Source organism: Rattus norvegicus, chromosome 1, assembly GCF_036323735.1.
Source record: "Rattus norvegicus strain BN/NHsdMcwi chromosome 1, GRCr8, whole genome shotgun sequence".
Taxonomy (NCBI): domain Eukaryota; kingdom Metazoa; phylum Chordata; class Mammalia; order Rodentia; family Muridae; genus Rattus; species Rattus norvegicus.
The window spans coordinates 265558210-265571453 of record NC_086019.1 but is presented as its reverse complement, the minus strand read 5'-3'; the positions used below and the strand labels follow the sequence as shown (position 1 = coordinate 265571453).

At 43.6% G+C, this 13244-nt stretch overlaps 1 long non-coding RNA gene across 2 annotated transcripts; it reads right to left on the bottom strand.

Annotated features, from left to right (window-relative positions):
• Positions 1–6297: 6297 nt before the first annotated feature.
• Positions 6298–11486, bottom strand: LOC103691381 (uncharacterized). 2 transcript variants are annotated; one of them, XR_010063308.1, is made up of 2 exons: positions 8617–11486; positions 6298–6708 (listed from the first exon to the last, which is right to left on the bottom strand). It is a non-coding gene; the product is annotated as an uncharacterized LOC103691381 (long non-coding RNA). The 2 variants fall into 2 exon arrangements; XR_590741.3 differs by having other exon boundaries at positions 6298–6605.
• Between the last annotated feature and the right edge of the window lie 1758 nt (positions 11487–13244).

Below are 13244 nucleotides of genomic sequence, written 5' to 3'. Positions count from 1 at the left end.
AGCTTCCCTCCTGTCTGTACATAGTGGCCTGGCTGTGGCCTCACATGGTCATCAAAATAAAACAAGCCTTAAACAAAAGTTTTTTAAAAAAATTAAAGACAAAGAAATGGCCAAACTGTCCCCCAACATCTTCCATGCCAGTGTCAGTAAGAGTTCCTGTGGTGCCCACACTGATGTGGTGTTCTGGATTTAGGTGGTTCTAATGGGTATGGAGTAGTGCTAACTCATGGCTTGCATTTTTCCGCAAGGACGTGCAGTGGGGAACAGGTTTTCATTCTCTTGCTTGCTGCCCAAATTCCTTGTTGGGGTATCGTTAGGTCTTTGGCTTGATTTTTAAATTAGGTCACTCATCGCTTCAGTGTTGATTTGTATATGTTGTGTGTTTGGATAAAGTTATGTTTCACAAGCGTCATTTGTGTCTCACGCCATTTTAATGGAAGGACAGCTTGTCATCATTCCTTTCATGGACCATGCTTTTGCTGTCACACTTAAAAGCTCATCCCTGTGCCCAAGGCCATATTTTCCAGGAGTTCTATAATTTTGCATTTCATATTACATCTGTGATCCATTTGGAGTTGGTATCTATAAGACCTGCGTCTAAATTGATTTTTTTTTAACATGGATTTTTGAAAGCTAGTCTCTCCGCCCTCTTGGTTTTGCTCCACAGTTAAAGATCATTTCTGGGCTTTCTATTCTGTCACGTTGATTTGTCTTTTTTTCCTTCAATTTAGTGTCTTGATGACAATAACTTCATAATCAGTCTTGAGGCTGGGCAGGGTCAGTCCTCCAACCTGGTTCTCCTGAGGGCTGGCTCACGTCCCTTAGACTTGTGTCTTTTCATAGATTTACAGTCACTTCATCGGTGTCCTCAAAATCACTTGTTAGGGTTTGGGTCAGGACCTCCCTGCCTCTGAACAGAGTGTCTATATATACATTGGGGTTCTGTGATTGTGTTCATATAAAACTTGTATAGATTTTATTAGATTTATGCCAAGGTAAGGCTCTGTGTTTTAAGTTTCAATCCCTTATTCGCTCCTGGTATGTAAAAGAGCAATGGAGTTCTTTATGTGTGTGTGTGTGTGTGTGTGTGTGTGTGTGTGTGTGTGTGTGTGTATACAGATGCTGATGTGCACATGTGGAGGTCAGAGGTCAACCTCCAGTGTCCTTCCCTCAGGTACCTTCCATTTTTTGTTTGAGACAGAGTCATATTGTCTAGAAACTTCGCAGTATGGCCCAGGAGAGCTGGTTCACAATCTTCCAGAGATCTGTCAGGATCCACCTCCCTTATAGCCTTCTCTGGGATTGCAGGATATACCACACCTGAGTATGGTATTGTAGCGGTCTAACCTCAGGTCTTTGTGCTTCCCAGGCAAACACTTTACCAGTTAGTCTATTGTGCTGATTAGTTTCATGTCAATCTGACACAAGCTAGGGTCATCAAACAGGAGGGCATCATGGAGTAAATGCCTCCATAAGATCTGGCTGTGGGTAGACCTGTAGGGCATTTCCTTAATTTGCAATTCATGTGGGCGAACCAGCCCACTGTCGGCAGTGCCACCCCTAGGCTGGTCCTGGGTTCTCTAAGAAAGCAGCCTGATGGAACCAGTGACCAGCACCCTTCCATGGCTTCTGCATCAGCCCCTGCCTCCAGGTTCCTGTCCTGCTTGAGTTTCTATCCTGATTTCCTTCCACGAGAGTAAGCCAAATAAAATATTTCCTCCCCAAGTTGCTTTTGGTTATGACATTTCATCATAGCAATAATAACCCTACGTAAAAGAGCCATCCCCCACAGCCTAATGGTGGACATTATAGACTGTAACTCCTGTGAACAAAGGTAATTTTACTTCTTCATCCTAGTCTGAGTGCATTTTACTTCCTTTGAGAGCTGGGCTCCCAGAACCTGGTGAAACAAAATAGGAAGTAAAGAAGTAAAGACATCCTCGTCTTCCTCCTGAAATCTACAGGAAGCCTTACACTTTCCCACCGCTATCATAAATGTACAGGTGTGGGTTCTTGCATGAACGCTATCAGTGAATGTGATTGAGGAATTTCTTAATAAATACTTACATTAAAACATACACAGAAAAATGTCAGTAATGGATTTAATCACGAGAAAGAAACTTGTCATGAACCTCATTTGTCTAAGCTTGGACTGTACTTTGTTGTGGAGGTAAAAACTCCAGGCCGGGTAGGGTGGAAACAGTTTGCAACGGGATGATTTAATTCTCAGTTGGCTCTGAGTTTAAAATAATTGTTTTATTTAATTGTTTGTTTTAATTTTTTGTCTTAATTGTTTTGAAGTTTTAAACTTCTTGAAGTTATTAAGGATTATAATTAGAAAAACTTCACGTCTATGAGATTCTTAACATCAGGATGAGGTTAAGAGTTGTCTCTCTCCCCAGCTCCGAAAAAAAGAACCAAAAAAAAAAAAAAAAAGAGTTGTCTCTCCTCTTCCTCCCACTGGTTTGTTATGTGACTGTTTTTGTTTGTTTTGTGACTGTTTGTTTGTTTTCAGAGCTACAGATTTAACACAGGGCCTTTCATTTTTAACAGTATTTTTCATTATTTTGAATATTTTACTTATAAAATCAGTCATACCATTTTATGAGCAGTCCCATTCTGCGAACCTCGGCAGATGCTACTTTGTGGCAGCTCGTCATGGTTTGTTTGCTGCAATTGTTACAAAATATAAACTCAGGAGTTCTGACTGTTGGTGGGTTTGCTTTGCTCTGTGGCACTGTGGATTCAACCTTAAGGCTTGGAGTATGCTAGACAAGTGATCTGCTATGCAGCAGCAGTCATAACCCTTTCTGAGAAAGGATGCTGTGCGCTGCCTGGACTGACCTTGAATTCACTATACAGCCCAGGCCTTAAGCCTGCACCTCCTTCCCGCCCCCGCTAATGAGGTTGCAGCGTGAGCCACCGTATGTGACTCTCAGGGTCTTAGCTGGTCTCCAAAAGTTTGGTAATGTGACCTGTAGAAATCTAGCGCCACTCAGAAGAACTGAGGAGAGGCAGGTTGAAGCGGACCTGGAGGGAAGTGCTCTGCTTCGTACGTGCTCGGGAATCCTCTGACATCTCCTTCAGTGTTTGCTGGCCTTGGACATCCCATGATCCCTGAAAGGGTGATTTCTAGCTCTGAAGACTTCGATATAATATAGACCCTCTCTTCCTTGGGTGCATTTGTAATCTAAGTTACCCTTACTCTCTCCACTCAGTTGTATGCCTAGGTAGGAAATGGCCCTTTAACACATCTGATCTAAATTGGACTCACTTTTGTTTTTGAGCTATATCCCTGTGGACCAAGTATACCCTGACCTTCCATACCTCGCCCTGACCGAGTGCAAATCAATAGCTCACAAAAAAAAAAAAAAACAAACAAAAAAAAAACAAATAAACAAAAAAAACAGAAACAAAAACAAAAACAAAAACTAAAAATAAACCATAAGGAGAGGATCGCTCTGAGTACTGATCCCCCAAATGATTTGTCATACAAGAATTGAGTTGCAATGGCAGCTTATTTATTGGGTGTACTCCTGGCCATCTAGTTCATTGGACAATTATTTTAGAAAGATGCTAATAAAAATGGTTTGGATGGCAGCAAAAGCACCAGTTAAGGTTTTGTGCTGAAAGTAAATTCCAGTCTGAATAATTGAACACATCTACCTGGCAGCCACTGGGGCGTGGTAACCATGCTCCTTCTCCCCACTTCCTTTAGTGTCTGCCCTTTCCTCCCAAAGGACATATCATTCCCTCTGTATAGCGAGGTGCTCCCCTCAGGGTTTCACAGCTACATTTTTTTACGAACCAAAAATAATTCACAAAACATCTGTCATGGAGTTGATAGTGGATAGCAAGCCAGGATGGTAGAGCAGTGATTTGTTTCCTCCTCTTAAACCTCCACAGCTGGACCAGTCCAGCAGAGAAGGGACCTGAGCCCAGGGTTCAAAGGCTACCCGTTCTTCAGGCCGACTGCATGGCTGCCCTCTGAGCATGGCTACCCTTGGAGCACTAAGAAGACCCTCTTGCCTCAGCACAGTTCCTGATCCACCTCGTCTAATTATGCTGCTTTGTCTCTTGAGAACTAAAGATGGATCTGTGAGGTACTCTTCCCTACAGCTCTGTTCTTAGTATTTACGAGGACATCAGTGCTGCAGTCTGAAGTTAAGAGAGAGAATTTTACAGAACTTGCAGAATGATGAGTGTTATTCCTGCTAATTAGTAGCAAGTTTTCCTGCAGCACCAAAACCCAGGCTCCTTTAAGATCCATCCCACGCTGCACTGCAAATACCTTTCAGCCAGGGTTTATATTTTATTCATCTTATGATACAGTTCCTTTCGGTGCCTGGCCCAGAGACAGCTCTCATAAATTTTAAATGCTTGAATGGCCCTTGAATAAACAGTGACAAAAAAAAAATCCATCTATATCCTAAGAGCTGATTTTCAAAATTCTTTTTTATGTGTATCCCTTCTGTGAAAATAGCTTTGTTCCAGAATAACCGCTGGAAATAAAAATACGTTGAAACTAAATATACAGTGAATTGTTTCAGCACACCCAAGTGTGTGTTCTTCAGATCAAACTCAGCATAAGAAAAATTTAGAAAACAAACATTTTAAAGGAGATACCTCAGCTCAGTCTGGGTACATAGACTTGAACTCTCAGCTCCTCACAAGGCAGAGGCAGGGGGATTGTAAATTCAGTCTGTCTCAAAAACCAAAACTCAAGTTTGAGGCTATTCACTGCTCAGTGGTTGGTACACGAGAGAGGGGATGGTAAGTCGTGAATTTTCTGTCTTAAGGGAGCTGAGACGGGTCACCGAGGCTGACGATGATGCAGTTGGTGGAAGAAAATAGGCGTCAAACTAACTTGGAAATATTATGCAGATAGTCCCTGGGTGAGGGTGACCAGGCCAGCCTTTAAGCAGCTTGCTTGACTTAAATCAAACTTGGTTTTATGTGAGCACTGCTCTTACGTTTAGGAATGAGTTTTGTGGCTTAGGTCCTCATAGACACACAGTAGTTTACATAAGGATGTAAGGCATCTGAGAACACTACGTGCCTTGTCCCAAATGTGATTGACATTTTTCAAGGAAAACTTTTAGTAAAAGTCAAGTTGCTTCTGTCAGTCTAAGCCCTTCTGAGATTTCAAAGCGGAATGCAAAGGCTTAAGGTCACGGACAGGCATCAAAGCAGGGTGCAGACTCACCGTTAGATAACACTGTTTCAAAGTTCTTAGAAAAGAGGCCCTGCAGACTTCCTGTAGAGGGTCTTGAGCTCTGACTATATGTCATCTGGGACAAGCAGATACAAGTGTAAATGAACTAAAAGCAACAGTGTCTGTTTGCATGGGGGTCAAAGGTCAAGGTCCCTGTGGTGCAAGGTCAGCCAGACTGATGATGATGGTGATGAAAATGTTATCTTTCATCCATGGGAGGAGTGGCATGCCCTATATTTCTGTTTTGTTTCAACAGTTTTATCCAAATGAAATATCACATACCTTACCAGTCACCTATCTGAAGTATACACATCAGTGGTGCTTAATACTTGGCAACCAACCACCATGAGTTTTCTTCAGGGAAAGAAGGCATTTAGCGACCCTCCCCCCCACCCCCCACCCCCCACCCCCGTTGTCTCTCCTGCCCTCCCTTTGCCAGAGGCATCCATCGTGAACATTTATCATAAACATCTAACGTGTTGTCTTTTGTTTTCTGCTTTCTTTAGCAGAACACTTTCAAGATTTTTTAAAACCATACTGAATTTCACTCTTTATTTGAGCAAATCAAATCTCATTATTTGAAAATTGCACATGCTGTTCATCCCAACTTTCCTGAGTGGTTTCCGTTCCTCCGCTATCCTGAAACGGGTGTTAGGAACGTCTGTGCGTAAGTTTTTGCCTGAACATGTGTGTTCATTTCTCTTGGATGGGTACATGCTCGCATAGCCATAGAGAATATGGTAGCTCTGTCTAAACATTGAGAAACAGCCGAGAGCTTTTCCAAAACACAGCAACACTTCGCGTTTTCTCCAACAGCTTATGAGGGTCCCCATTTTGTTCACATCTCAGCCGTACTCACTGTGTGTGATCGGTGGGCGTGAAGTAGTGTCTAAGTGCAGTTATTGTCTGCAGACCTCTGATGATTAAAATTGAGCGTTCTTTTATGTACCTCTGTCCTGGAAGAAATCAGTACATTGAAAGCCCAGATAAATGGATGAGGTGTATGGTCAGAGTAGTTAGTTTTAGACTTTAGTCCTGATTTGTTAGGAAAATTATGTCTTACAATGAAAAACCCACGATTTTGGTCCAATGCGAATAACTTAAATTAATAAACGGATACATTTTATTTATTTTAATGACATTTTGCTTCTGTGTATATGAGTGTTCGTGGTACATATATGTACATATTGTAGTAGCTTGCTGTCCGTAGAGGTCACAAGAACTTCTGGAACTCCAGTGATGGACAATTGTGAGCTGCCACGTGGGTGCTGAGGATGGATGGAACCTGGGTCCTCTGAAGAAGCGGCAACTTTCCTTAACCGCTGAGCCTTCTCGTGGGTCCTGACAGGACAGTGTGACACACAGTGGTGTTCCGGGGGTGTGAAGTGACCTAAGGAAGTACAGGTAAGATGGTTGCTGCCTCAGGTTGCAATCGAGGTGCAGTTACTACTTGGAATGCGGTTTGAAAATTCACAGTAGTAAGACCGACCAAACTGGAATGAGAAAAGTCACTTTAAAGAAAAGGCCTATGATATTGACATAAACATTCGAAAAGTAAATATCCAGTTTTTAATCCCTTCAAACGGCAACATGCTATAAAAGATAGTATCTGGAAGCCATATAATTCAATAGTTTTATAATTAAACAGATGGCACGTTTAGTTCCCCTTTAGCCCTAAATAGCATCATCTCTGGCTAAGGTCGCATTTTTCAAACATAGATAATAAAAGTCCCAGTGTTTTAAACAACCCAGAGATTCTCCCGTCCTGAGAATGATCAGCAAAGAAACCGCTCATTGTTCTAAGAGACCGCTTTGAAACTGTTTACATAGGAACTCTATTCTCAGTCCAGACCGTGAAATTTATTCATACGTATTAAAGTTTCTGACAGGTTTTTGACAAAGAGCAGGTAAGAAAAGCCGGAGTCATCAGCAGTTCAATGCAGTTCTGTAGTCACTGTTTGAAACACCCCCCCACCCTCCCCACCCCACCCTCCCCACTCCTATCCCCACCCCCATCCCCGGTGGAGGAAACAAGTGGATTTGGATACATTGTCCTTCCTGGGCCAGTAAACAACATTAAATACCCTCAACTACAGTGAAGCTCCTAGGCTGGGAACGCCCTGAACAGCACTCACTGCCTTTTCAACTCTCAGTATATAATAGCAGAAGTTGAAAAAATTTAATATCTAGAGTAAGGGCAGTTAACTGGCATCATCACTGAGTTCATTTAGGAAACGTTTGCTGCGTGCTGGTTATGTAAAGACACTGCTGACAGAAGTCAGATTCTTTAGGGAGAGCCTAGGGAACAAGGCAGCTTTTGAGATGGTTTGTAACAGTGAGTACCCTTAGGACACTCGCAGGAGAGAAGACAGTGAAGAGCGACAATTATCTCTGAAAAGCAAAACCAGAGGTGGATTTGAATAAATCCCTTCAAGGAAAAGGTAGTCAGTACCTATATATCCTGGAAATAGTTAAATGTCCGTTAAGGTAACTCAAGCAATATGAGATACGGGAAGACATATGGCAGCTTCTAAAGGGCCAGTAGGATAAACAACGAAGTAAGGGGAAACCCTACTGCACCTCAGGAGAGAAGACTACTGGGGGGGGAGGGGGATGTACTGTCAGAACTAAGAGTGGTCGAGAGAGCAGAGTCTTATTAAATCAGTCACCTCCTGGTCTCCTTCTGCTGGGGAATCACAGGTCTTTGAAAATGAAGCTTGACAAAGATGTATTAAAAGTAATTTTCATCGTTTCTGTTGCTTATTCAAAAATGTCAAACAGGAGGTGCATTTTCAATACATACTGCAAAGGTCAAAGTTACTTTCAAAGATTTCTTCAGCAAAGGTGCTAATGGGATTTGCTACAATGCTGGAGAGATTGTGCTAAGCTTTCTCCATTCTGTCCTAAGATTCTTTATTCATTAGTGCGATAGTAAAGTTATAAAAGAAATGAACAGGTTCAAAAGGATGGCTGATAGTCATAACCAGTGGGGAAGAACTCCAACCAAATTTTGAAAGGCAAAAAAAAAAAAAAGCAAACTGGTTGGAGTGTTTGATTTGGTGGAAGGGCATGATGGGAAAGCTGGAATGAACGGTAGCTGTGTGTTTGTCTGTATAATTACACAAGTGAAAACCAACAGACACTCCCGTGAGGCAATCGTCATCCAGCATTTGGTCCTGTAAGGAACAATGTCTGCGGGCGCAGATGCCTTAAGCAGCGAGGAGTTTAACGATGTAAAATAAGAATGGGTTACTAATGCTAAGGAACAGAGAACGAGGTAGATATAGGAAAGAGGGCCCATTAGTTTCCTGTTGAAAGTTCTTTCATGGCTTCCAGTCGCAACTGAAATAAACGTAAGGCCCCCTGCGCTGGGGAGATGGCTTAGTGGGTAGAGCACTTACCACGTAAATGTGAGGACCGGAGTTCAGTTCTGTGGAGCTCACGTGAACCCGGAAGCTATAACACACATCTGCAATCCCAGCACTCCTATTGGGCGATGAAGGCAGGAGAATCCCCACAAGTTCAGGGGCCAGCTAGCTTGATGTCTACATTGGGGAGGAGACTCGGCCTGTCTAAAAATGGAAGGAGGGAACGGACACATGAGACTTCCTTCCGATCCCTTCATGCGTTCTGTGGCACCAGTGTGCCTCTGCACAGGTACAGGAACGTGGGCACAAACACAAATAAAAATATGTCCTGCTCATATCCCTGCGGCCTCCTTGACCTTCCCTTTGGTGAGAGCCTTGCGCCTGCTCCCATCTCTCCGGCACCCCTGTGTGTGTAAGGCCTCAAGGAACCCAGGCTGACCTTGAGCTCACTTGTTGACGTTGACCTTGCGTTCCAGTCTCCCCCAAGTGCTGCAACTACCAGTAAGCCCAAATGATTTCCCTCATTTAAATGGTTTTGTCTAAAACTTCATCGAGGACTTTATCGCTACTCTTTCTTCTACTTAAATGTTATTTCAATAGAAAAAGAGTTGGCCCCTGACATCTATCCTCTCTTCACATGCGTTTTAGCTCAGTGCCCAGAATAGAAACTGCATTTCAATTTTCTCTTACAGCTTAGTGCGTCAGTGTGACTAAGGTCTGGCCAAAAAGACACGAGCAGAACAGTTGAGACATTTCTGAGTTGGCGTCCATACAGAAAAAGTGTGTCCTGCCCCCCTGCCATTCTCCTTACGGTTTGGAACTCCATGCTAAGCTTCCCTGGGCAATTCCAGACCTGTGGCTTAGGTGTAACAAGGTAGGAGCTTGGGGTTGGATGGGTTGTCCCAAGGCTACTGTAAGAAGCAAAGCCCAAAGTTCATTTGCTAATCCGGTCTTGTAAGGTCTTTGTTACCCAGATCCAGACCTAACCCCAGTGCACAGCGCGCCCTTCCACCCAAGGGAGTGCAGACCCTTGTCAGCACGTGGGGCTCAGCTCATGTCACCCCAGATCCTCAGAAGAACATTTCATTGCTACTCTGTTGAAAGTCAGTTGGTTTGTTTTTTAATCACTGTCTCCCCCCCCCCCCCGCCCCATATTATTCAGGGGTTTACTTTCCAATTGCTTGTCTTCCGGAGTTCAAGTTTCCCGAGCCGAATGACCTTGCCTGTCTTGTTCACTGCTAGATTTGTAATTCCCGGAACAGCGTCTGGCACATGGCGGGGGAGCAGTGTTTATTTGTTGAATGATTAAGTGTATCATACTGTGAAGTTAACAGACAGAGTATAAATTAGTCTTAAGAACGAGCATGCACGTGCCGTCTGGGAACACAGAGATAAGTAGAAGAGACGGTTCTTAAACAGCTACTTCTGGGAGCAGGGTATGGAGTGGGGATAGGCAGGATCATACTGGTTTTTATCATATGGCCCCTTGATAATATTTGATTTTTAGCCTGTGTACATGTGACTTTGAAAAATATCGTGCTTCAAGGTAAATATGGTGTCATTCAAATGTGTTAGATTACTTAATGAGACAGAAAGCATATCCTCAGTATGAAAATCAAGAGGCTACGTGACATGTTGTTAGGCAGAGCAAAAATATCATTTCAGGAAGTGTGGACTCTGTGTATAAAAAGACACATGGGGCTGGAGAGATTGCTCAGTGGTTAGAGCACTGACTGCTCGTCCAGAGGTCCTGAGTTCAAATCTCAGCAACCACACAGTGGCTCACAACCATCTGTAACGAGATCTTGATACCCTCTTCTGGTGTGTCTGAAGACAGCTACAGTGTCCTCATATGAATAAAATAAATCTTTTTAAAATGTATAAAACTTTTTTTTTAAAAAAATGTATAAAATACACAGGATGTTTTCACGTGTGTGATCTAAATAAATATTCCAGTCTTGAAAGCAGAATGAATGTTCATTGATTCATTATGATGAATGGATATTTGAAGACCATGTTAGCAGCTTCCTCCCCGGGGTTGGTTTCTTTCTTTCTCTCTTTCTTTCTTTCTTTTTTAAGATCTATTTTTTACTTTATGTATACACTGTAGCTGTTGTCAGACATGTCAGACACACCAGAAAAGGGCATCAAATCCCATCACAGATGATTGTGAGCCACCATGTGGTTGTTGGGATTTGAACTCAGGACCTCTGGAAGAGCAGTCCGTGCTCTTAACCACTGAGCCATCTCTCCAGCCCATCTCCCCAGCCCATCTCCCCAGCCTGTCTCCCCAGGTTTTCAATAGGCCTTGGGCCAGCCCTTCCTTCGAGCCATTTAATGAGGAAGTGAGGAGCTACTGGAGTATGTTAAGCAGTGAGGGTGTGATAAAATTTCAAGCAGACTTGTGAACAAGTTGATGCAGACGCTGTTGAGGTAACAAGGCACCAGACCACGGAAGTCTGCAGTAGAAAGCAACAGTAGAGTTGGTAAGAAGGAGGCTGGCCCAAAACACAACTCAAAGACTTTGCAGGATTGGCCAGAGTCAGTCGGTGTCCAGGACCCCAGCTACTAGTGGGCAAGGACAGTTTGACCCTGTTTCCTGTTTCGTCCCACGGTCTACCTGGCACAGCCGATCGACATTCAGTAACTGTTTGATTCCCAAAAGAGGAAATGAATGAAGGCTGACGCTTTCAAGGCCAGCTAATTTGCCTGTGCAAACTCTGTGGGTCTTCTCTGTGCAACGGGAGGGCTAAGGTGGAGGGGGCCATCAAGCTTGGTCCGGATGTGACCGGTTATGATGCCGGTGCTGTTCCAAAGTGAAGATTCTGGTTACAGACAGATGCGTGGACCATAGACACACAAAAGGTCCTTAGTCGGTGAACAGCACTGTACTGGAAAGATGAGGAAGAAGACAGCACAGACACCTCCCAAGCCGTCGATGGGGAGGTAGGGGTGGTCGATGTCACAGAAGCAAAGAGGACAGTAAGGAATAGTGTCAGGACAGCTGGAGGATTAGTTCCGAAACTACCATGAATTTAGAAGTAGCTGTTGTTGATGGGCCAGGGCTAGATACACAGGGACACTGGAGACTGGTTTCTTGTTTGTTTTGGCTATATACTACATTTTCTTTAAGTTTTGGTTTTCTTTTTTAAATCCCTTCTTACTTCGACAGGTCTCTGACTTGTACCCACCACTAAATCGTCGCCTTCTTATCAAACGTTCAGTGGCTATTTTGGCAGTGGGGAGGTTTTTCCGCTTGGTCACTGTCAGCTGACAGAGACTCTTTGTACTGCCACCGTGAAGCCAGGCCACCACAGGCTTGGCTTTCCCGCCTTCAGGTCACGCCCCAGGTCCTGTGTGTTCAGTTTTGTTTGCCCGGGATAAACACACACATTTTTTTTTTCTCAGTTTAGGAAAGGGTAAGAGGTTTCATAACACCGAAATTGAAGAGTATGTCTCATCACGCTCTTCACTAGTCATTGATCACGGATTTTTCCAAATTTTCCTTGCCAAGGATATTCTCAGCACAGAGTTATTTCCTGGGAACAGATTTTTTGTGTGTGTGTTCTCTTTCTTCTTTTAATTCATTATATTTTAAAATCACTTTGTGTGTGTATGTGTGTGTGTGTATAAGGATGTGTCCTGTATGTGTGAACATGTATGTGCATGTGTGAGCATGTATGTGCATGTTCACGTGTGGAGTAATGTCAGTTGCCTTTTTTTTTTTTTTTTTTTTTTTGGTTCTTTTTTTCGGAGCTGGGGACCAAACCCAGGGCCTTGCGCTTCCTAGGTAAGCACTCTACCACTGAGCTAAATCCCCAGCCTTTCTTTATCACTTTCTCTCTTATTTTTTTTTCCCCGAGACAGAGTCTCTAACTGAACTTGGAGCGCAGCACTCAACTAGTCCGGCTGTCCAGTGAACACCAGCACCTCTCTGTCCCTGTCCCCAGTGCTGGGCTGACAGACACGCACCTGTGCCTGGCTTTTTCAGGGGCGCTGGGATTTAAATCCAGGTTCCTCTGGAGCTGAAGTTACAGGCAGTTGTGAGTTGTCTGATACGGTCTCTGGTAACAAACTTGGATGGTTTAGAAGAGCAACAAGCCTTCTTGTCCTTGTACGATGAAGAGTAGAACTTTCTCCTACTTAGGTTCAAGGTCTAGGAGAAGTGACCGAGGACTCTTCTCACTCACAGTGGAGTTAATTTCACTTTGGTCATACCAGACACAGCAGGACGCAGAGTTGTCTGCGATGGAGCACCCTTGGGAAAATGGATAAAAGACCGAGCCAGAGTCCTTCAGCATTTCCACCATACCATGGGCACACAAGAGCAGGACAAACCCATATATGCAAACCAGGCAATATTGTGCGCTCCTTTGATCCCAGCACTCGGGAGACAGAGGCAGGAAGATTTCCATATGTTAAGGGTGAGTCAGGGGGACATGTTGGGACCGTCTCAGAAAAAAAAAAATGCATGCAGAGAGATTATTCATGTTTCATAATCAATTCAATGACACAAATAAATGGTAAACCCTATATATCGCATCAGTAGCCAAACACTAGCTTATGGTTCAGAATTCCAGTTTGGTAGTGCTCTCCATGAACTGACTTTGACAGATCTACCAAACTGGTTGGTGGTTTCTGAAGCGTCTGTCCCTTCCTGA